A 24,191-nucleotide genomic window follows, 5' to 3' on the forward strand; every position below is an offset into this window, starting at 1 on the left:
CTCGTTGTTGTTGTGGTCTTCAGTCCAGAGACTGGTTTGATGCAGCTCCCCATGCTACTGTATCCTGCACTAGCTGCGTCATCTCCAAGTAACTGTTGCACCCTACATCTTTCTGAATCTGCTTAGTGTATTCATCTCTCGGTCTCCCTCTATGATTTCTACCCTCCACACTGCCTTCCAATACTAAATTGGTGATCCCTTGATGCCTCAGAACATGTCCTACCAAACGATCCCATCTCCTAGTCAAGTTCTTCCACAAATTTCTCTTCTCCACAATTCTATTCAATACCTCCTCATTAGTTAAGTTATCTACCCATCTAATCTTCACCATTTTTCTGTAGCATCACATTTCTAAAGCTTCAATTCTCTTCTTGTCTCAACTAGTCATCATCCATGTTTCACTTCCATATATGGAAACACTCCACACACATACTTTCAGCAAAGATTTCATGACAATTAAATCTACACTCGATGTTGAAAAAATTTCTCTTCTTCAAAAACACTTTTCTTGCCATTGCTGGCCTACCTTTTATATCCTCTCTACTTCGTCCATCATCAGTTATTTTGCTCCCCAAATAGCAAAACTCATGTACTACTGTAAGTGTCTCATTTCCTAATCTAATTCCCTCAGCATCACCTGATTTAATTAGACTATATTCCATTATTCTCGTTTTGCTTTTGTTGTTGTTCGTCTTATGTCCTCCTTTCAAGACACTGACCATTCTGTTCAACTGCTCTTCCAGGTCCTTTGCTTTCTCTGACAGAATTACAATGTCATCGGTGAACCTCAAAGTTTTTTATTTCTTCTCCATGGATTTTAATTCCTACTCCAAATTTTTCTTTTGTTTCCTTTACTGCTTGGCCAATATACAGATTGAATAACATCGGGGAGAGGCTACAACTCTGTCTCACTCCCTTCCCAACCACTGCTTCCCTTTCGTGTCCCTCGACTCTTATAACTGCCATCTGGTTACTGTACAAATTGTAAATAACCTTTCGCTCCCTGTATTTTACCCCTGCCACCTTCAGAATTTGAAAGAGGGTATTCCAGTCAACATTGTCAAAAGCTTTCTCTAAGTCTACAAATGCTAGAAACGTAGGTTTGCCTTTCCTTAATCTTTCTTCTAAGATAAGTCGTAAGGTCCGTACTGCCTCACGTGTTCCAATATTTCTGCGGAATCCAAACTGATCTTCCCCAAGGTCGGCTTCTACTAGTTTTTCCATTTGTCTGTAAAGAATTCGTGTTAATATTTTGCAGCTGTGACTTATTAAACTGATAGTTCAGTATTTTTCACATCTGTCAACACCTGCTTCCTTTGGGATTGGAATTATTATATTCTTCTTGAAGTCTGAGGGTATTTTGCCTGTCTCATACATCTTGCTCACCAGATGGTAGAGTTTTGTCAGGACTGGCTCTCCCAAGGCCGTCAGTAGTTCTAATGGAATGTTGTCTACTCCCGGGGCCTTGTTTCGACTCAGGTCTGTCAGCACTCTGTCAAACTCTTCACGCAGTATTGTATCTCCCATTTCATCTTCATCTACATCCTCTTCCATTGCCAGAATATTGTCCTGACGTACGTTGCCCTTGTATAGACCCTCTATATACTCCCTCCACCTTTCTGCTTTCTCTTCTTTGCTTAGAACTGGGTTTCCATCTGAGCTCTTGATATTCATGCAAGTTGTTCTCTTTTCTCCAAAGGTCTCTTTAATTTTCCTGTAGGCAGTATCTATCTTACCCCTAGTGAGATAATCCCCTACATCCTTACATTTGTGGTCTAGCCATCCCTGCTTAGCCATTTTGCACTTCCTGTCGATCTCATTTTTGAGACGTTTGTATTCCTTTTTGCCTGCTTCATTTACTACATTTTTATATTTTCTCCTTTCATCAATTAAATTCAATATTTCTTCTGTTACCCAAGGATTTCTACTAGCCCTCGTCTTTTTACCTACTTGATCCTCTGCTGCCTTCACTACTTCATCCCTCAGAGCTACCCATTCTTCTTCTATTGTATTTCTTTCCCCCATTTGTGACAATTGTTTCCTTATGCTCTCCCTGAAACTTTGTACAACCTCTGGTTCTTTCAGTTTGTCCAGGTCCCATCTCCTTAAATTCCCACCTTTCTGCAGTTTCTTCAATTTTAATCTACAGTTCATAACTAATAGATTGTGGTCAGAGTCCACATCTGCCCCTGGAAATGTCTTACAATTTAAAATCTGGTTCTTAAATCTCTGTCTTACCATTATATAATCTTTCTGATACCTTCTAGTATTTCCAGGATTCTTCCATGTGTACAACCTTCTTTTATGATTTTTGAACCAAGTGTTAGCCATGATTATGTTATGCTCTGTGCAAAATTCTACCAGATGGCTTCCTCTTTCATTTCTTTCCCCCAATCCATATTCACCTACTATGTTTCCTTCCGTCCCTTTTCCTACTCTCGAATTCCAGTCACCCATGACTATTAAATTTTCGTCTCCCTTCACTACCTGAATAATTTCTTTTATCTGATCATACATTTCATCAATTTCTTCATCATCTGTGGAGCTAGTTAGTTGGCATATAAACTTATACTACTGTAGTAGGTGTGGGCTTCGTGTCTATCTTGGCCACAATAATGCGTTCACTATGCTGTTTGTAGTAGCTTACCCGCACTCCTATTTTTTTTTATTCATTATTAAACCTATTCCTGCATTACCCCTATTTGATTTTGTATTTATAACCCTGTATTCACCTGACCAACTGTCTTGTTCATCCTGCCACTGAACGTCATTAATTCCCACTATATCTAACTTTAACCTATCCATTTCTCGTGTTAAGTTTTCTAATCTACCTGCCTGATTAAGGGATCTGACATTCCACGCTCCGATCCGCAGAACGCCAGTTTTCTTTCTCCTGATAACCATGTCCTCCTGAGTAGTCCCCGCTCGGAGATCTGAATGGGGGACTATTCTACCTCCAGAATATTTTACCCAAGAGGACGCCATCGTCATTTAACCATACAGTAAAGCTGCATGCCGACATGGGAGAGCAAATTGTCATATTGCTGTCACACTTACGTAATGATGGAACTCAATTACCTTATCAGTGTAGTCTCAAGGTAAGTGCTGGCACAAAGATGTTCTCCTTTGTAGTACGAGATTTTGCCATCTCATAAAACGAAACACCCAACTAATGCTTGCTTTAAAGTCCTTTCTGTCAGTGTTGGAAATGGCAACTATCTCGCGAGCTTTGTTCTGAATCATTTCATAAGAGATAGTACAACCATCATTCCAAAATTCATTGACATACACAATTACACAATTATCAGTTTAGGTGATATTTCCAGTTTCAGGCCCACAGAAAGATTTGGAACTTGCCTTTGCAGCCATGAGTTTATCTTTTTGTCTCCACCAATATCATATTGAATTAGGATCAGTGGAGAAATGTCTTCCTGCAGCTTTTACTCCATTTGTATCGGCATAAGATAATACTTTAAATTTAAATTTTGCTGTGTAATTTGAATATTTTGACGTTATGACGACTTGTAACAAACTGACCTAGATATACGTCTGCAACTTAAGTTTTCAAATTTACGATATTTTGTGACAGTGGAAATATTTTTATGCCAAGTGTCACTGTGTCCAGTAAGAACAAATGAGGAGAGGGAATTGTGGGCAATATTAAGAAAATATCAACGATATTAACTCTCTGCCGTCCGGCGACACCACAGCGGTGTCATGCGGGAAATAGCAGTCAACGGCCGGCAACACTACAGTGGTGTCGGGAGCATAGTATCGCTCAGTGACCGGTGACAGCACTTTAGTATCTCTTTCATTCTGTTGGTGTTTTGTGTAGGTAACAATAAGTTACACACATCAACATGTGTTTTGTTTTTATAAGTACTTGTGCACTTTCATCATGACAGACGAAAGAGACGATACAATTATTTATGATGAATGCACAGATGTCTTGTCTGACGTTCCAGACAAATTGGCCAATTGGGAAGAAGACATTGAATATAAAAAAAATGAAAGTGAAGCATAATCGTCGAAAGATAGTGAAATACGTCCAAGAAGAATTCGGCGAACACTATGGTTGCCAACTGATTCAGATGAATCAGACGAAGAAGACAGACTATGATTTACTGAGGACCAGTAATAAACTTGAAGGGATCTTCAGATCCACACATATTTCCCAAAGATACGCAGAGCATCAAGGATATTGTAGAATTATATATTGGGAACGATCTATTTGAATATATTAGCAATGAAACCAACAAGTTGTACAGTCAAAATTGCAATAGAAGGAAACTGGATAAAAAATATGCCAAATTTGTTGATGTTATGGGACCTGAAAGTAGAAAATGGTTTGGGCTTGCTATCCTTATGGGAATTGTTAAAAAAAACACAAGGATCAATGATTACTGGTCAGAGAATCTGTTGACACACACACACACACACACCAATATTTCGCAAAACGATGTCCTGCAATCAATTCGGACAAATAATATCATTTTTAAATTTTTCTGACAACAACAATAAACCGGATAATGCCAACCGGCTTTTCAAAGTGCAATTCGTAATTTATTATTTCTCCAAAAAGTTTAAAGAAACGTTTAATCCAAGTCAAGACATCTCAATTGATGAAGGAATGTTACCGTGGCATGGACAGCTAAAGTTTAAAGTTTACAATCCATCGAAAATCACAAAATATGGCACACTCATTTGGATGCTGTGTGATTCGAGTATTGGATACATTTACTCATTCAAGATATATTCCGGCGCTGGACAGCCTTTAGTAAAAACAGTGATGGAACTATTGACACCTTCTTATGGAAAGTGGCATCACCTCTACGTGGATAATTATTATAACAGCCTAGAACTTGCATAGAAGTTACTTGAAAAGAAAAATTGAGTTTGTAGAACAATACGGCAAAATAGAGGATTCCTGGAAAAATTAAAGCGCGCGAAAGTCAATGTGTTTGAAGCTTGTCATCAACAGAAAGGTGACAAGCAGCCGGCGACAAGCCAAGTAATCCGAATTAGTGCTGTTGGCACCAAGTGAATAAATTTGTATGAGACGTGTGGACGGCGAAGTGTTAAGATATAAGATCAAAGATATTAATAAAATAATTTTTTAATGATGAAAACTGATAGGAGAGGAGGATACACAAGGGGGGAGCTTATGATATGAAATACGGTTGGCATAAGGGGTGCTTGAGATCAGCCCCTTTTCTGTGAGCTGCCTATTAATGGTCCTTGTTGTCACTGAAGCACCAATTGTCTGTTGGATCAAAGATAATGATGAATCTGATGCTCTGATTGCCTCTATGATTATTGCTTAGTTCTCACATTTTGTTCTCTCTCTAGGTCAGCTTGATGCTGTGTTTGGCCATGGCTCACCTATTCCTGGCAAGAGCATTGAATAGTGGCATTGCTCCATTCAAATCTCGAGTGATTTGCTGATTAATGCGACCATTTTCTCCGAGTCTAATGTAAATGCAAAATTATTGTGCTCCAGGACTACAGCATGACAACTATATGGGAGTACTCCCATATAGTACCAAAATGGTTCTCACTAGTATTATGAAAAGGATAAATTGCCACTCACCGTAAAGATGACACGTTGAGTTGCAACAGGTGCTATGAAAAGACTGTCACACATGGAGCTTTCAGCCAAAGCCTTCTTCAGAAAGGAAAATGCACACACATTCAAGTAAGCAAGCACATCTCCTGCACACGTGACCGCCATCTCTGTCCGCTCCAACTAGAATGCAACTATACCATGCTGCAGCACCACTCCTGAGTGGGACAGGGATAGCAGGGTACAAGTGGGGGGTGGGGGGGGGGGAGAAGTCGGTGCAACCTGACAGAACATGCAGAGACTAGATGCTGGCAGGGCAAGACTGCCAGGTATAGTGTCAGGAGGCTGTGGGATAGGAGCGGAGGGGAGAACTGGAAAGGAGAAGAGCAGAAAAGCGGAAAAGACTAGTAGATGCATTGGCAGGGAGTGGCACACGGTGAGGGTGAGGTGTTGTGAATTGGGAGGAGGTGATAGGACAGATGAATGGAAACTGTTGGGTGAAGGGTGTGGGGCTAGTATGTTACCATAGTTTGAGGCCAGGGTTACCTCAGAAATGGAGACTGTGTTATAAGGATAAATCCTATTTGCACACTTTAGAAATGCTGGTTTGTGGAGGGTAGGATCCCAGTGGCCTGGGTCTGAAGCAGCCATTGAAATCCAGCACATTATGTTCAGCTGCATGTTGTGCTGCAGGGTGGTCCACTTTGCTCTTGGCCATTCATCCTGGTGTGCAGCTGGTTGATAGTGACACCAATATAAGGAGCTGTGCAGTGATTGTGGCAGAGCTGGTGTGTGACGTGGCTGCAGTCACAGGTACCCCAGTCTCTGATGGGATGGGATAAGGCTGTGACAGAATTAGAGTAGTAAGTGCTGGGTGGGTTTATTGGAAAAGTGTTGCACGTTGGTCTTCCACAGGTATATGATCCCTGTGGCATGGGTAGGGCTTGGGAGTGGTATAGGAATCGAGTAGGATGTTTTTGAGTTTGGGTGGGTGATAGAACATCGCTTTAGGAGGGATGGGAAGGATCTTGGGTAGAGTATCCCTCATTTTAGGGCATGATGATAGATAATCAGAGCCCTGATGAAGGATGTGGTACTTATGGGAAGTATCTAAGGCTTTAAACTGGGACTGGAGATTATGTTGGACTCCTGGGATGGGTTTGCTCTGGCAGAGTTTATAGGTGGAGGAGTGGTTCATAACCAAAGTGGTGGAGTCACTGTCTGTAGGCAGGATGATTAGGTCAGGATCTGCTCTGAGGCTTTGTATGGCTTTATTTCTTCTGCTGAAATATTGGCGTTATGAGGAAGGGGCGTATGGAAGGATGGTGAGGCCAGGTTGGAAGTAAGGATTTTCTGGAAGGTGACCAGGGGGTGGTTAGGTGGGAAGGGGTGAGGACAATGGTTGGATGGTGATACGAACTGGGGAGGTAGGGTTCAGTATTAGGATTAGTTTGGCCTTGGCTTGAGGGATTATTGGTGATGAAGGTTTTCTATTTGAAGGATCAGGAGAAAGAGAGTAGGTCTTCGACAAGTCCAGCATGTTTACATTTTGGCACTGGACTGAAAGTGAGACCTTTGGATATGACTGAAACTTCTATGGAGCTGAGGAGGACTGAAAGTGACACCTTTGGATATGACTAAAACTTCTATGGAGCTGAGGATTTTGGTGAAAATGTTAACAACAGTTTTCTGGAATTGTTTCGGCTCTGGGTTTAATGGAGTGTCGATAAAAAGTTTAGGGGGGTTGTGGCAAGTTGAGAAGGTCAGTCATGCAGGGTTTAGGTGGTACAGGGATGGATGAGGAACACTTTGGGTAGGATAGGGGGAGGTGGTGTCTGGAATGCTGTTGCAAGTGCTGTAGTGTAATGGATCCAATATGAGAGATGTGATGTACGTAGTAGAGAGTGCACAGTAGCAGTATTCTGTCGAGGAAGCAGAAGTGGTTCTGGAATGCTTGTGCCGTGGAGATGCATTTTTGCAGTACCAGATTTGTGAGGTACAGGCTTGCAGAATCCGATAAGGTGAAGGTCATTGTAAAAGGAGGGGTGGCATCCAGAGATAGGAATTTTGAGGGTTAGTTTGTGGGGGATTCTGTGGTTTAGGCAGTGTTTAAAGAAAATGATGTCAGACTGAGTTTCAGCGAGGGAAAGGGATAACTGGAAATGATGTAGAAAATGGGCAAATGAAGGGAGCTGGATAACAGAGAGAGATGCATGGAAATAAGTAGAGATATGTAAAAATACCACAAATACATAACAATGTGCGCAAGCACAAACACATACATAAAAAATGTACAAAAATATGAGGAAAAAGAATGGAGTAGCTGATGTACAGGAGTGTGTGCATGTTGAGATAAGGGTGAAAGAGGCAGGGAGAGATTGGTTAGGTCATGGTGCACAAATTTGTGTGGCATGGGTTGGTGTGGAAAATAACACGCAAAGAATACATGAGAATGAGGCAGAAAATATGATCAATAGGAATAATTATAATTATCAATGGGAAGGATTTGTGGTATGAGATGTTACACCAGCAGTCGGTGCAGTCAAATAGCTGTACGTTGTGTATGGTTGAGACTGTTGGTACTGTATGGTTTGGATGTCAGAGCATGTGTGGTTTGGAAGGAGATGAAAAAACACAGGAAATGAGAAAGAACAGACATGGAGTAGAGCAATGCTTTAGAGAATGGTAATAGGGAAATAACACTGGGTTGTGGGATGGAAGAAAATTGTTAGACAAAATCAGGCAATGTAAAGTCCAGGTTGGGATATCACAGTATTATGAAAGACAGATTGCTACTCATCTTGAAGGTGACACATTGAGTTGCAGACACACACAGTGGAAGGACTGTTACACATTAAGCTTTCAGCCAAAGCCTTCTTCAGACTTTAGATTGGAGCACACAAACACAAGCCCGCTGTCTCTTGCTGCTCCAGCCACAATCCAACTGTGTCATGTCACAACCGGTTTAAGGGCCATCTAGAGGAAACCTCCCTAGCCTCTGTAACATCTCAAACCCCTGGTGTGGTTCAGGTTCTTTGATGATATCATCATTATGTGGACTCAGGACAGTGCAACATATCTTCATTCTTCACAATCTCAACACCTTGTCTCCCATCCACTTCACCTCGTCTTCCTTGACCTGGCATGCCACAGTCCTGTACAGTGACCACCACCTCCGTGATGGCTCCAGCCACACCTCTGTCCACATTAAAACTACCAACCATCAACAGTATCTGCATATTGACAGGTATCATCCCTTCCCCACCAAAAAATCCCTCCCATTTAGCCTGGCCACCTGGGGACAGAATATCTGTAGTGACAAGAACTCCCTTCCGCAGTATGCTGGAGGTCTCACAAAAGCCTTCAGCAGGCAGGCACTTTTCCCTAGACCTAGCCCCCAAACAGATTTCTGGTGCCAGATCCCCACACAGCCCCAGTCCTCCCGCTACTACCAAGAACCAGCTACAAAGGAGCAGCCTCTTTGTCACCCAGTAACATCCCAGACTGGAACAATTGAACCACATCCTTCACCAGGACTTTCGTCGGACGTCACCCGTGATGATAGATAATCAAAGATCCATCCCGTCCTTTCTAAGGTGCTGTTCTGTCACCCATCCACCCTCCACAACTTCCTAGTTGATCTCTGTGCCACTCCCAGTCACAGTCCCTTGCCACTGGGATCGTATCCCTGTGGAAGACCCAGCTGGAAAACTCGCCAAATACACACACCCAGCACTCCTATTCCAGTCCTGTCACAGATTTATCCTACCCTATCAGAGTCCAAGCCACTTGTGGAATAAGCCATGTCATATACCAGCTCTTCTGCAATCATCAAACAGCTTCTAATATTGCTATGACTACCAACGAGCTGTCTAGCAGGATGGATGGCATTCACCAAAGTGTGGCCAAGAGCAATGTGGACCACCCTGTGGTGCAATATGCAGCTGAAAATAAAACACTGGGTGTCAGTGGCTGATTCACAACCCGAGCCATCAGAATCGTCCCCTCCACCACCAGCTTCCGTCTTTCCTGAGAGATGGGAGTTATCCTTACAACATGTTCCAAGCTTCTGAATTCATCCTGACCTCAATATATGGTAACTTAATGTTCCCACACCTTCCACCCAACAGTTTCCACTTCATTGGCCTCTCTCTTTCCAACAAGCCTCCCAATGTTGTGTCTTGTAGTCTTATCCTGCTGCCATCTATACCAGACTGTACTGGTTTCTCTCCCTCCACCTGTACCCTGCTATCATTTTCACTGCCCACTCCTGACTGCTGCTTTGCAATATGACACTGTTGCATTCTGGCCGGAGCGGCTACTGATAGCAGTTGTGTGTATGTGTATTTTCCTTTCTGAGGAAGTCTTTGGCTGAAATCTCAATGTATAACATTCTTATTGTTGTGCCTGTCTGCAACTCAATGTGTAGTCTTTATGGTGAGTAGAAATCTAGCTTTTTCATAATGTCGTTAATATTCCAGCCTGGACTTTCCATTGTTTGATTTTGTCTCCCCAGCAGAATAGAATTTAGAACATTTGTATTATATGTAATATGATTTTGTTAGGAAGTCTTTCCTGAAAGTATATATCAACAACATAGCCAGAGTGATATGTTGACAGTAAACAGAGCAGGCAAGAAAAGAATAGAAACTTTTGAAAAGTGGTGCTGCAGAAGAATGCTGAAGATTAGATGGATAGATCTGGTAACTAATGAGGTGGTACTTAATTAAATCATAGAGGGAAGTAATTCATGGTGCAACTTCACTAGAAGAAGGGATTGTTTGAATAGGACACATGCTGAGACATCAAGAAATAGCTAATTTGCCACTGGAAGGAAGTGTGTAGGATAAAAATTGTAGAGGGAGGCCATGGCCACAGTACAGCAAGTGAGTTCAAATGGGTGTAGGGTGCATTAACAAGCATTGGAAACTCTAGGTTGGAATAACAAAAATGTAAGGAATGGATTGTCACTACTTGCCATAAAAATGACCTGTGAGTTGCAGACAGGCACAACAAAAAGACTGTTACACATGCAGCTATTGGCCAAGGTCTTCCTCAGCAAAGAAAACGTACTTACATTCACACAAGCAAGCACGTCATGCACACTCGGCTGTCACCACTGCCTGCTTTGACCAGACTGAGACTGTCGCATGAATAGCAATCTGGAGTGGGGTGCGGAAGAGGGTGGGAAAGAGGGTGGATTAGCAGGGTATGGGTGAGGGAAGAGAAAAGTGTTGTCTGGCAGGGCACACAGGCACTAGAGACTGCCAGGTGCAGCATCAGGAGGTGGGTGTAGGGAGAACAAGGCCTGTAAACTCATCCAGAGTTATCCCATCCCAGAAGTCCAACATAATCTCCAATCCCTGCTTAAAGGGATAGGCCCTTCCCAGAACCTCTCCCCTGAATCTATTTCCCTCTCCACCCCTTTGAAAACCCACACAACACCTTCTACATGCTCCCCAAAATTCACAAACCCAACAAGTCAGAACATCCCATTGTAGCTGGTTATTGTGCCCTCACAGAAAGGATTTCGGCTTCATTGACCAACACTTCGAAACAGTTTCCCCTTAATCTTGCCTCCCACGTCAAAGATACCAACCATTTCCTTCATCGACTGTCCTCCATATCCTTCCCCCCCTTTACCCCCAGGTTCCCTGCTGGCCACTGATGACATCCCTTATGTATAAACCAACATCCCGAGGCCCATGGTCTGGTAACAGTTGGACACTACCTCTCCCAGTGTCAAAGACTCCAAACCTAATATCTCATTTCTCATTCACCTAGCCAACTTTATCCTAATATATGACTATTTCTCCTTTGATGCAAAGAGAGACAAACAAATCTGCTTCTCAGCCCTGAGCACCCACATGGCACCCTTGTATGCCAGCCTGTTTATGGGTCATCTAGAGGAAACCTTCCTAGTCTCTCAGAATCCCAGTCTCCTGATCTGGTTCAAGTTCATTGATAATATCTCAAGGCCAGGACACCTTATCGTCATTCTTTCAGAACCTCAATAGCTTCTCACCCATCTACTTCACCTGGTCCTTCTCATAACATCATGTCAACTTCCTAGATGTTGCTCTTCTCATCTCTGATGGCTCCATCCACACCTCTGTTCACATTAAACCCACCAGTCACCAACAGTACCTACATTTTAACAGCTGCCACTCCTTCCACACCAAAAAGGCACTTCCGTACAGCCTTGCTACCCAGAATGTATCCACAGTGACAAGAACTCAGCCCCCTTTCCCAGTATGCTGAAGGTCTTATCAAGATCTTCACAGACAGGCATCACTCCTCGGATGTAGTTTGCAAGCAGATTCCCCGTGCCGTTTCCCCTCATGCCCTCAATCTTACCACCACCCCCAAGAGCCAACTACAAAAGAGTGCCCCCTTAGTCACTCAGTACCAGCCTGAAATGGAATAACTGAAACACATTCTTCATCAGGGTTCTGATTATGTATCATGCCGTGAAATGGGGCATCTTACCCAAGATCCTTCCCACCCTCCAGAATGGTGTTCCATTCCCCACCCAGCCTCCACTACTTCATAGTCCATCCCTATCCCACCCCCAATCCCAGCCACTTTCCACAGGATCATATACCTATGGGAGACGTAGGTGCAAGACCTGACCTGTCCAACCACCCAGCACTTCCTACTCCACCAGTGAAAGCAGCCAAATTGTGTACCAGTTCTGCTGCAATTGTATGACTACCAACCAGCTGTCCACCATGGTGAATGGCCCTGCCCAACTGTGACCAAAAGCAAAGTAGACCACCTTGTGGCGCAACATGCTGTGGAACATAACAACCTTGATTTCAATGGCCACTTCACAACCCGGGCCATCTGGATCCTTCTCTCAACCACAAGCTTTTCTGCACTCTGTAGATGGAAGTTATCCCTACAATACAGTCTCTACTCCTGAAACTCTCCCCACACCCTCCACCGAACAATCTCTGCCCCTTACCCCATCCCTCCTTCCCTCTCACATTCACTCATCCTCTTTGTGTGCCCTCTGCCAATGTATCTGACCACCATTTCCCCTTTCCTACTCCCCTCCTTTTCCTCTTCTCTCCTTTTCCATTCTCCTCCATTTCCTCTCCTTTTGCACTCTCCTCCTTTTCCTCTCCTCTCCTTTTACTCTCTTATCCTTTTGAACTCCCCATTTGCCCCCCCCCCCCCCCCTCCACACACACACACACACACACACACACACACACACACACACACACCACCTCCTAACACTGCCCATGGCCCTCTCTAGTCCCTGCGTGCTCTGCCACACCATGCTCTTCTTACTACCCCACCCGTACCCTGCTATCCCTCCTCCTTTCCCACCCCATTGCAGATTGTTATTTGGTGGCAGTTGTATTCTGCTCAGAGTTGCTAGTGGTGGTGGTCAACTGTGTGTGGGGTGTGTTTATTTGTGTGAATATGTGTGTATATTTTCTTTGCAGAGGAAGGATTTGGCCAATAGCTGCATGTGTAACAGCAATCTTGTTGTGCCTGTCTACAACCCAGTAGGTCATCTTTATTGTGAGTAGCAATCTACCCTATTCCTTATATTCATAATATTATGGGAAGGGAAGTTGCTACTCACCATATAACTGAGATGCTGAATCACAGATACGCACAACAAAAAGACTCACACAATTATAGCTTTCGGCCATTAAGGCCTTCATTAACAATATGCACACGCACATGCTCACACAAATGCAACTCACACACATGACTGCAGTCTCAGGCAACTGAAAGCACACTGTGAGCAGCAGCAGCACCAGTGCATGATGGGATTGGCGACTGGGTGGGGGATAGGAGGCGGCTGGGGTGGGGGTAGTATTAATGGCCGAAAGCTGTGATTGTGAGAGTCTTCTTGTTGTGCCTATTTGTGACTCAGCATCTTTGCTATATGGTGAGAAGTACCTTCCCTTCTCATAATATTGTTACATTCCGTCCTTGATTTCCCGTTGTTTGATTTTTGCCTGCTGGCTTTTTTTTAATCCTAACCCAGTGCTGTTTTCCTTTGTTACTGTTTGCTTTTGCATCACTGTACTCAATGTCCATCTTCCATTCTCTTCTCTTCTGTGTTTCTCTTGTCACCTTACAAACCGCGCTGCACACTGTACTTACGAGCCACACTGTACAAACCATCTTGGGTGCACACGACAGCCAGCTACAAGACCATGTTGATTGTTGGTGCAGCGTCTTAGGTACCACATTACCCCCGCCGATGTAATTAATCCAATCTTTCAAATTGATCACTCTCCCTGTGTTACTTCCCGTGTTTTTGCTTGTTACCTCCCACGCCTTTCCGATGCCAGACGATCTTATACATACTAAGAACCCCTTCCCACCCCCCACACTTTTTTTCGCAGTAATTCCACCATCCAGTCACATCTGCCATCCCCCTTCTTCACATTATCCATTCTCAGACCTGCCACCTACAGTAATGTATATTTTTTTATTAGTTATTCTTTACTTTGATCCTTGTGACTTCTCGTCAATTTTAGTGAGTTTTTGCCTATCCCTATTGTTGGCTCCTTCGTATTTCATCTTGTTTAATCCTTTTTGTGAATTTTCACACATATTTGGGTGTATTTTTGCGAAATTTTTTGTATGTAGTTCCACATTATTTATGTAATTTTCGCATTTGTCCACCACCAGAGATCCTTACTCCTTCCATCTGCGTCAGTACAAAAAAGTTTCCTTATCCTTAATGAGATCACAGTCCCACATACTATGCCTGCTTTGCTGCCTGGTTCATGGAATCCTCCCTAGTGGCCTTACCATCAAATTACCCATCTCTGGCTGCCACCCCTCCTTTCACAATGACCTCCACCTGTTCAGATTCCACCAATCCTTGGGGCTCCCCAACATAGTCCTGCTAAACAATATCAACCAAGCCCAGACCTCATTGCAGTACCTTCTCTCCATTCACAAAATTCTCCTGCTATGCTATTCCAAATTCCTGGAACCCATAACACACATTTCAACTTTTGCCCCGCAGGAACTTGAGGAACATGCACAACACCAGCTCAAAGAGCTTTCCATCCGGCTCACTTCGTACTCCCGCCTTGGAGTACCACTGTCCACCACCTCTACAACAACCCCCAAACCTCCCCCACATCCCCCCCATAGCTGACAAACCCTGTCTCACAGACCTACTAAACTTTACCCACCCTCCAAAACTGCCTCCCACTAACGCACAGAATCCAGAACCTAAACAGACCCGCAACACAGTCATCAACCTTTCCTCCAGAAGCCTTAGCCCCACAGAAATATTAGTCCTTTCCAAAGGCATCACCTTTTGCCCCACTCCCAAATCCAATCATGCAGGATTTGTTAAAGACATTTTCTTGGTCACTACAGTGGAAACACTTTTTTTTGCCACCAACCCTACCAACCACACTCAGCCAAAGACCAATATTGAACCTTACCTAACTCAGTTCACTTCTCCGTCCAACTGTGATTCACATCAGCTATCCCCAAACCACCCCTGTTAACTTTCCAGAATCCCTTAACCTCAAACCTTCCATCATCATAATTCCCCAAATCCCTCAACATGCAAACTAACCTTAAATCTGCAGAAAGGACCTCAGTCCGCTCTCTAAAAATTGATCTTGACCTTATAATCCTACATACAGACAAAGGCTCCACCACTGTTGTTTTGAACCACATGGATTACCTGGTAGGACTCTGCCAGTTCTCAGATACTTGCACCTACAAACCTTGCCACAGTGCGCCCCCTGCGGGTTCGGGGGTAAGAATAGGCCCGCGGTATTCCTGCCTGTCGTAAGAGGCGACTCAAAGGAGTCTCAAACGTTTCGGCCTTAATGTGATGGTCCCCTAAGGGGTTTGACCACTACCTTTCAAAATTTTCTGTTAGTGCGTACCATTTGGGGAAGGACGCCTTACGTGGTGTATTATATATCCAACTTGCCCTAAGATCTGGCACGCCCGATATTGTCATGGAGTTGGACTTACATTGAGCTTCCGGCCACATCCGCTGCAGTGCGTACCGGGTAGCCTACATTCCCTCCATAGTGCACTTCCATCTTTGACCTCGTGATGTACACGGATATTTCGACACCCGACATCCAGCACGGTAGCCAGTCTGTTGTGGTGGGGTTGTCATGTACCCTCTTGCTGATAGCCCCCTGACTACACAGGGATCGCACTGCTGATGCCTGAGCTGCTACCTCCCCACGTATGCCGAGGAGTAGATGCCTATCCCTCTGGGGCATCCGGACTCCCGGCAAAGGCCATCCTACCAGGTGGTCTTTGCTGCGGCTGGGTGGCGCCCGTGGGGAGATCCCCTGGTCGGAGTGGGTGGCATCAGGCGGATGACCCGCAATGAAGCATGGTACATCATCTCTCGCTGGTGGGCCTCCACCAGCAGTCTCTAAGCAATCGAGGTCTAACCTCAATGGGAAGAAATACGATCTGAGATCATTTCCCTCCCTGGCCACTCCATGGGAGGAATGCATGGCTAAAGACAGCAGTGGAGATTATTCACCTCGGTACCATGTCTGTACATGGGTTGATGGTGAATCTTTTATGCCAACCAAGCCTCAGTTTTTTGTGGAGCATTTATAGGACAAGTTCGGGGAGGTGGAGGGCTTGTCCAAAATGCGCTCTGGGTCAGTTATCATCAAAACAGCATCCTCTGCCCAGTCACAGAAGTTGCTCACTTGCGACAAGTTGGGGGATGTTTCCGTCACCATCACTCCCCATAAAAGTTTAAACATGGTTCAGGGTATTATCTTCCACAGGGATCATCTTCTACAGTCCAACGATGAACTACGCGCCAACCTAGAACGACGAGGTGTTCACTTCGTCCGGCGCGTCCATCGGGGTCCGAGGGATAATCAGGTGGCCACCGGTGCCTTCATCTTGCCCTTCGAGGGTGATGTCTTACCCGAAAAGGTCAAGATGATGGTTTACCGCTGTGATGTGAAACCATATATCCCTCCTCGGATGCGGTGTTTTAAATGCTGGAAGTTCGGACACATGTCCTCCTGCTGTACTTCCGGCATCACGTGTAGAGATTGTGGACATCCTTCGCATCCCAATACTCCATGTGCCCCGCCTGTGTTAACTGCGGAGAACACCATTCCCCCTGCTCGCCGGACTGTAGGATATTCCAGAAAGAAAGGAAGATAATGGAATATAAGACCCTGGACCGCCTGACCTACCCCGAGGCTCGGCGGAAATATGAGCGGTTACATCCTGTGCCAATGCCAACAAGTTACACTGCTGCTGTAACACCGGTACGATCCACTTCTGTGTCGTCACATACAGTTGCCTCTCAGCTATGTCAGACTTCACCGGCCCCCTTGGTTGTGGGGGGCACTTCACTCCCTGTTGCTCCTGCTCCATCTACTTCAGGAGCAACACCCCCCAAACCATCGGGGACATCAGTTCCCCCTTCCGAGCCGGAGAAGCGTAAGACTTTTTCGGCTTCTCTCACCAGGAAGGGGTCCCTTGGGGATCTCCCTTTGCAAGTTCCGACCGGTTTAAAAGCGGACACCCGCAAATGGCTCAAGCAACCACTGGTCGCTGGTCGTAGGGCCTCACGGTCATCATCCGTCCCTGAGACTGAACCAGGGAAGCCCTCCCAGCCTGAACCACTGAAGGCACAGAGAGAGACACAGAAAAAGAAAAAGGTTCGTAAAAATCGCGACAGTGCGGTGACACCCGTCCCACCACTTCCTACAAGCTCTGCGTCTGAGGACGAGGTGGAGATTCTGGCATCCGCTCAGGACCTCGATCTCGCCGGTCCCTCAGACACCATTGATAGCACTAGCGCAGGTGCTCAATTGGAGGCAGCAGGTGACCCAGCGGCGTAATCTGCGATCCGAGTCGCTTCACGCCTTTCTCAGCCATGGACAACATCATGCTCCAGTGGAACTGTAGCGGTTTCTTCCACCATCTAGCTGAGCTCCGCCATCTTATCAGCCTTCACCCTTTCCTCTGCATTGCTCTGCAGGAAACTTGGTTTCCGGCAATGCGAACCCCCGCCCTCCGTGGCTATGGGGGTTATTATAAGAACCGGGAAGCTTATGAAAGGGCGTCTGGTGGCGTCTACGTCTATGTCCTTAACTCTCTTCACAGCGAGTATGTCCCTCTACAAACAGCTTTAGAGGCTGTCGCTGTGCGGGTGTGGACGCCACAGGCTGTTACCGTCTGCAGTCTTTACCTTCCACCGGATGGTGATGTCACGCAGCATGTCCTGGCTGCTCTGATAGCCCAATTGCCGCCACCATTCTTGTTACTTGGGTGACTTCAATGCCCATAACGCTCTGTTGGGTGGGTCAATGGCAACAGTTCGAGGTGCCACCGTTGAGCATTTATTGGCGCAGCTCGATCTTCTGATTTTAAATGATGGTGCCTTCACACACTTCAGTGTGGTGCATGGCACATACTCCGCCATTGACCTCTCGATCTGCAGCCCTAGCCTCTTACCGTCTGTCCAATGGAGTGTGGATGACGACCTGTGCGGTAGTGACCACTTTCCGATCTTTCTGTCACTGCCACGGCGTCACTCTTCTGGGTGCCCCAGCAAATGGGCTATGAATAAGGCTGACTGGGACTTGTTCTCCTCCATTGCCGCTATTGAGCCTCCCTCTAATGACGACGTTGATGCGGTGGTTCACTCAGTCACCACCAGCATCGTTACTGCCGCAGACTCTTCCATTCCCCGTTCTTCTGGGTCCCCTCGGAGGAGGACTATGCCTTGGTGGTCGCCTGAGATCGCTGAGGCGATTAAAGATCGCCGGCAGGTGCTACAGCGTCACAAGCAACATCCCTGCATTGAACACCTCATCAGCTACAAACGGCTGCATGCGCGGGCCCGCCGCCTTATCCGCCAAAACAACCAGGAGTGCTGGGAGTGGTATGTGTCCACCATTGGCGTCCATGTCTCTCCATCGCAGGTCTGGGCCAAGATCCGACGCCTCTATGGCTATCGGACCCCTGTCAGCGTCCCTGCACTCTCACTGACTGGAGCAGTTTGTACAGACTCCGACGAAATTGCCAACAGCTTGGCAGAGCATTTTGCTCTGAGTTCTGCTTCTTCCAATTACCCACTGGCCTTCCGCTCCATTAAAGAGCGGATGGAACGTCATAGCCTTTCATTTCGCTCCCATCACTCTGAATTCTACAATGCTCCATTCAGTGAGTGGGAATTTCACAGTGCCCTTGCCGCTTGCCCTGATACCGCTCCTGGGCAAGATCGCATCCACTGTTAGATGCTGAAACACCTTTCAGTGGACTGCAAGCGACGCCTCCTCGACCTTTACAACCGTCTCTGGGTCGAGGGTGAGTTTCTGTCGCAATGGCGGGAAACCATTGTCATCCCCGTTTTGAAACCGGGCAAGAGCTCTTTGCAGGTGGACAGCTACCGCCCCATTAGCCTCACCAACGTTCTTTGCAAGCTTCTCGAACGGATGGTGAGTCGGCGCTTGAATTGGGTACTCGAGTCTCGGGGCCTTCTGGCTCCGTCTCAGGGTGGGTTCCGTAAAGGCTGCTTCGCCGCCGATAATCTGGTGAGCCTGGAGTCGGCCATCCGTACTGCCTTTGCCCGCCGTCAGCACCTGGTCGCTGTCTTTTTCGACATGCGGAAGGTGTACGATACGACATGGCGTCATCACATACTTTCTACGCTTCATGGATGGGGTCTTCGGGGCCCTCTGCCGATCTTTATCCGAAATTTTCTGTTGTATCGCACCTTCCGCGTGCAAGTCGCGGCCTCTCATAGTTCCTCCCGAGTCCAGGAGAACGGAGTACCACAGGGATCTGTCCTCAGTGTCTGCCTGTTTTTAATCGCAATAAACGGGATCGCTGCCGCGGTGGGAAATTCTTTCTCCGCTTCCCTGTATGCTGATGACTTCTGCCTTTACTACAGCTCTACTGGCATTGCAGCTGCTGAACGTCAGCTACAGGGCGCAATCCACAAGGCGCAGTCTTGGGCTGTAGCGCAGGGTTTTCAGTTTTTGGCTGCCAAGACCCGCGTTATGCATTTCTGCCGGCGCTGAACAGTCCATCCTGAGCCACGGCTTTATCTTGACGACGAACTTCTTGCTGTGGTGGAGACCCACAGGTTTTTGGGTGTAGTTTTTGATGCTCGGTTGATTTGGCTGCCTCATATTTGGCAGCTTAAACAGATGTGTTGGCGGCAGCTAAATGCTCTGAGATGCTTGAGCCACACCCGCTGGGGCGCCGACCGATCTACCCTGTTCCGGCTCTACCAGGCGTTAATCCAGTCCCGTCTGGATTATGGGAGCCTGGCTTACGGCTCAGCATCCCCATCTGCGTTGCGGGTGCTGGACCCAATCCTCCACAGCGGGATATGCCTTGCCACTGGTGCTTTCCGTACCAGCCCTGTGGACAGCATACTAGTGGAGGCAGGTGTCCCTCCACTGCGGTTATGGCGCCAACGTTTGCTGGCCGCTTATGCTGCCCATGTTTTCAGCTTGCCCGGCCATCCTAACTATCGGCTACTATTCCCACAGTTGCACGTCCAACTTCCAGAACGTCGGCCCAGGACTGGATGTACGATCGCAGTCCGCGTCTGAGAGCTTCTCTCCGGGCTTTACCTCTTCCGCCTCCTTTCCGGGCACCTCTGCGTCCACCCCCATGGTGTGTGCCTCGCCCTCGCCTTCAGCTGGAACTGGCACAGGGCCCGAAGGACTCAGTCCCTCCGGAGGCCTTCCGCCGCTGCTTTCTTACCATCCTCGCTACGTATCAGGGCTCTGGCATTGTTTACACTGACGGCTCGATGGTTGCTGGTCGTGTCGGTTATGCGCTAACTCTAGGGGACCATTCCGACAACATTCCTTGCCGGTTGGCTGCAGCGTTTACACTGCTGAGCTGGTCGCCATCTTTCGAGCCCTAGAGCATATCCGCTCCTCCACAGGTGAGTCCTTCATTATCTGTAGCGATTACCTGAGCGGTTTACGAGCTCTCAACCAGTGTTTCCCTTGTTCTTGTCTGGTGATGGCTATCCAGGAGTCCCTGCATACTCTTGCCCGTCGCGGCTGCTCTGTGGTCTTTGTGTGGACCCCAGGCCATGTTGGGATACCCGGCAATGAAAATGTTGACCGCCTGGCGAAAGAGGCCACCAGTAAACCACCTCTGGAGATTGGCCTCCCGGTGACTGATTTGCAGGCAATCTTACGCCGAAAACTTTTCGATTTATGGGACACTGAATGGCGCAACCTGCTCATGCCCAACAAACTTCGCCCTATCAAGGCGACGACGACTGTGTGGCGGTCGTCCATTTGGGTCTCCCGCCAAGAGTCTGTTGTCCTCTGCCGGCTGCGCATTGGGCACACTCGGCTGACGCATGGCCACTTATTGTGCCGTGTGGACCCACCTCTGTGTCGCTGCGGCTCCGTTTTATCTGTGGTTCACATTTTATTGGAATGTCCGCTTTTAGCTGTGCTCAGGCAGACGTTCGCACTGCCTGACACGCTCCCTGCCCTTTTAACAGATGGCCCTGCTATGGCTGGCTTAGTTTTGTGTTTTATTCGGGCAGGGGGGTTTTATCATTTAATCTGAGTGTTTCTGTTTTTAGTGTTGATTCTGGCTTTTAGCCTCCAATTTTAAACTGTGTTTTTAATGTGTTCTCGGTGGTTGGCTTTTTTCCTTTTTTGTTTCTATGGTCGGCCAACCACAGTCACACTCTGTTCGTCTTGTCTGGTCTTTGTCTAAGTTTCTCTTGTTCTGTGTCGTCTGTCTTCTCGTCTGTTGATCGTTTTTATTCTCTGTGGGTTGTTTTTAGTATTTGGAAAAAGGGACCGATGACCGTAGCAGTCTGGTCCCTTCAGTCCCCAAACCAATCCAACCAACCCTTGCCACAGTGCCCTCATTCCAGTAATCCAGCAGGATCTACAGTCACTACCCAAATCCTTAGGCCCATCCCAGAACCTCAACCCAGAGCCCATCACTCTACTCATTCCTACCACTCCCCGCACTCCTACCTTCTACAAGCTTCCTAAAGTCCATAAACCTAACCACTCAAGACACCCCATTGTGGTCGGTTACTGTGCCACCACTGAGAGACACTCTACTCTCGTAGACCAACACCTTCAACCTATTACCTGGAACCTACTCTCTTAAAAGATACCAACCATTTCCTCCATCGACTCTCTATAGTTCCTGTCCCTCTACCACACAATGCCCTGCTCGTCACTATTGATGCAACCTCCCTATACACTAACATTCCTAATGTCCATGGCCTTACTGCTGTTGAACACTACTGTTCCCAAAGCTCGATTGGTTCCAAACCAACAACCTTCTTTCTAGTCGCCATGACCAACTATATCCTCATCCACATTTACTTCTCTTTCGAAGACATTACCAAATCTGGGGTATGGTTATGGGCACCCGCATGGCACCATCCTATGCCATCCTATTCACAAGCTATATAGAGAAATCCTTCCTAAAAATCCAAAATCGTAAACCCTCACCTGGTTCAGATTCATTGATGGCATCTTTGGTAATTGGATTGAAGGTGAGGACACCATGCTCACATTCCTCCAGAACCTCTACAACTTCTCCCCCATTTGCTTCACCTGGTCCTACTCAACCCAACAAGCCACCTTCCTAGATGTTGATGTCCACCTCAAAGATGGCTACATCAGTACCTCTGTCCATATCAAACCTGCTAACCACCAGTAATACCTCCACTTCAACAGCTGCCACCTGTTCCATACGAAGAAGTCTCTTCCATACAGCCTAGCCACCTGTGGTCATCACATCTGCAGTGACAAACAGTCCGTCTCAAAATATACTGAGGGTCTCACTGAAGCCTTCACTGACCGTAATTATCCTCCACACCGTGTACAAAAATAGATCTGCCGTGCCTTATCTTTCCAGTCTCCCACCACCTTCCAAAGTCCCACAGTCCGGCCACAGAGGAGCATTCCCCTCATAACTCAGTACCATCCGGGACTGAAGCAACTGAATTACATTCTCCGCCAGGGTTTCGATTACCTCTTGTTGTGCCCTGGAATGAGAAATGTCCTGCCCACTATCCATCCCATCCATTCCGCAGTGGTATTCTGCCGTCCACCGAAACTACACAATATACTCGTCCATCCTTACACAACCCCTGCTCCCAATCCCTTACCTCATGGCTCATACCCCTGTAATAGACCTAGATGCAAGACCTGTCCCATATATCCTCCCATCACCACCCACTCCAGTCCGGTCACTAACATCACCTATCCCGTCAAAGGCAGGGCTACCTGTGAAACCAGTCACGTGGTCTATTAGCTAAGCTGCAACCACTGTGTTGCATTCTATGTGGTCATGACAACTAACAAGCTGTCTGTCTGCATGAATGGCCACTGACAAACTGTGGCCAAGAAACAAGAGGACCACCCTGTTGCTGAACACACTGCCAAACATGATATCCTTTATTTCAATGACTGCTTCACAGCCTGTGCCATATGGATCCTTCCCACCAACACCAGTTTTTGTGAATTGCGCGGGTGGGAACTTTCCCTGGAATACATCCTACATTCCCGTAACCCTTGTGACCTCAACCTTCATTAGTCACTGTCCTCACCTATCCCGCCCCTTCCTTGTTCTCGTTTCAGTGCAACAAAGCCGTCATTCCACCGCCACACCCAGTCTTCTTATTTCTCTCCTTTTCCGCTAGTCCCTCCCGCCGCCCTCCCATCTATCCCCTGCCCTCCGTCTAACCTGCAGCAATTCACTGTCCATCACCCCAACCATACTATGCCTCCCCCTCCCCGCCCCAGCCTCCTCCTTACCCCCATCCAGTCACCACTCCCACCATGCACTAGTGCTGCTGCTCACAGTGTGCTTTCAGTTTCCTGAGACTGCAGTTGTGTGTGTGAGTTGCATTTGCGTGAGTGTGTGTGCGTGTGCATATGTGTGTGTATTGTTGATGAAGGCCTTAATGGCCGAAAGCTATAATTGTGAGTGTCTTTTTGTTGTGCTTATCTGTGACTGAACATCTCCGCTATGTGGTGAGTAGCAGTTTTCCTTCTCATAATGTTGTTACATTCCATCCTGGATTATCTATTTCTGATGTTATTTTAGGGTGCATTAGGTATTGTGAGGTAAAGATACTTGCCCCATGTCAGAGAAATGTGGTTAGTGGGTCAAACCAGTCTTTCAACTGAGGACAATGACGACGACGACAACAACAACAACAACAACAACAACAACAGCAACAACAATTACAACATTATTGACAATGGTAACACAGATTATTGACCATAGCTGGTTATTTAAATTTCTGATTTTGTTACACTGTGACAAAAACAGTAGTTGGTTGGAATTGTGTAGATAAAATTAGTTTCAGATCAAGTTTTTGTTAAAAGTCTTCAGCTTAGAAATAATCCTGAAATACAACTTGAAAATGTGGATTACAATCACGACATTTTGCTTTTTGTTCATATTAATGTCATCATGCAAATTTAAGCAAGCACATTATTTTGAACACTAGCTATTAAAGCTGAGCCACCAATTGTAGTAGTCCTGTGTCTATGTTAATAATTAATGTCAGTGTAGCAATGGAATGCAGTTGAGTGTAAGGTGATACAGGCTATTGGCAACACTAGGTGTGTGATTCAGTTGACATGCATATAAA

The 24,191-nt window shown here is 46.5% G+C and overlaps 1 protein-coding gene across 1 annotated transcript in view; it reads left to right on the forward strand.

Annotated features, from left to right (window-relative positions):
- The window catches only part of LOC126095017 (myotubularin-related protein 6), a 411,731-nt gene that overhangs the window by 373,387 nt on the left and 14,153 nt on the right, over nucleotides 1-24,191 (forward strand). The gene's annotated exons all lie outside the window — the stretch shown is intronic.

This window comes from Schistocerca cancellata, chromosome 8 (assembly GCF_023864275.1).
Source record: "Schistocerca cancellata isolate TAMUIC-IGC-003103 chromosome 8, iqSchCanc2.1, whole genome shotgun sequence".
Taxonomy (NCBI): Eukaryota; Metazoa; Arthropoda; class Insecta; order Orthoptera; family Acrididae; genus Schistocerca; species Schistocerca cancellata.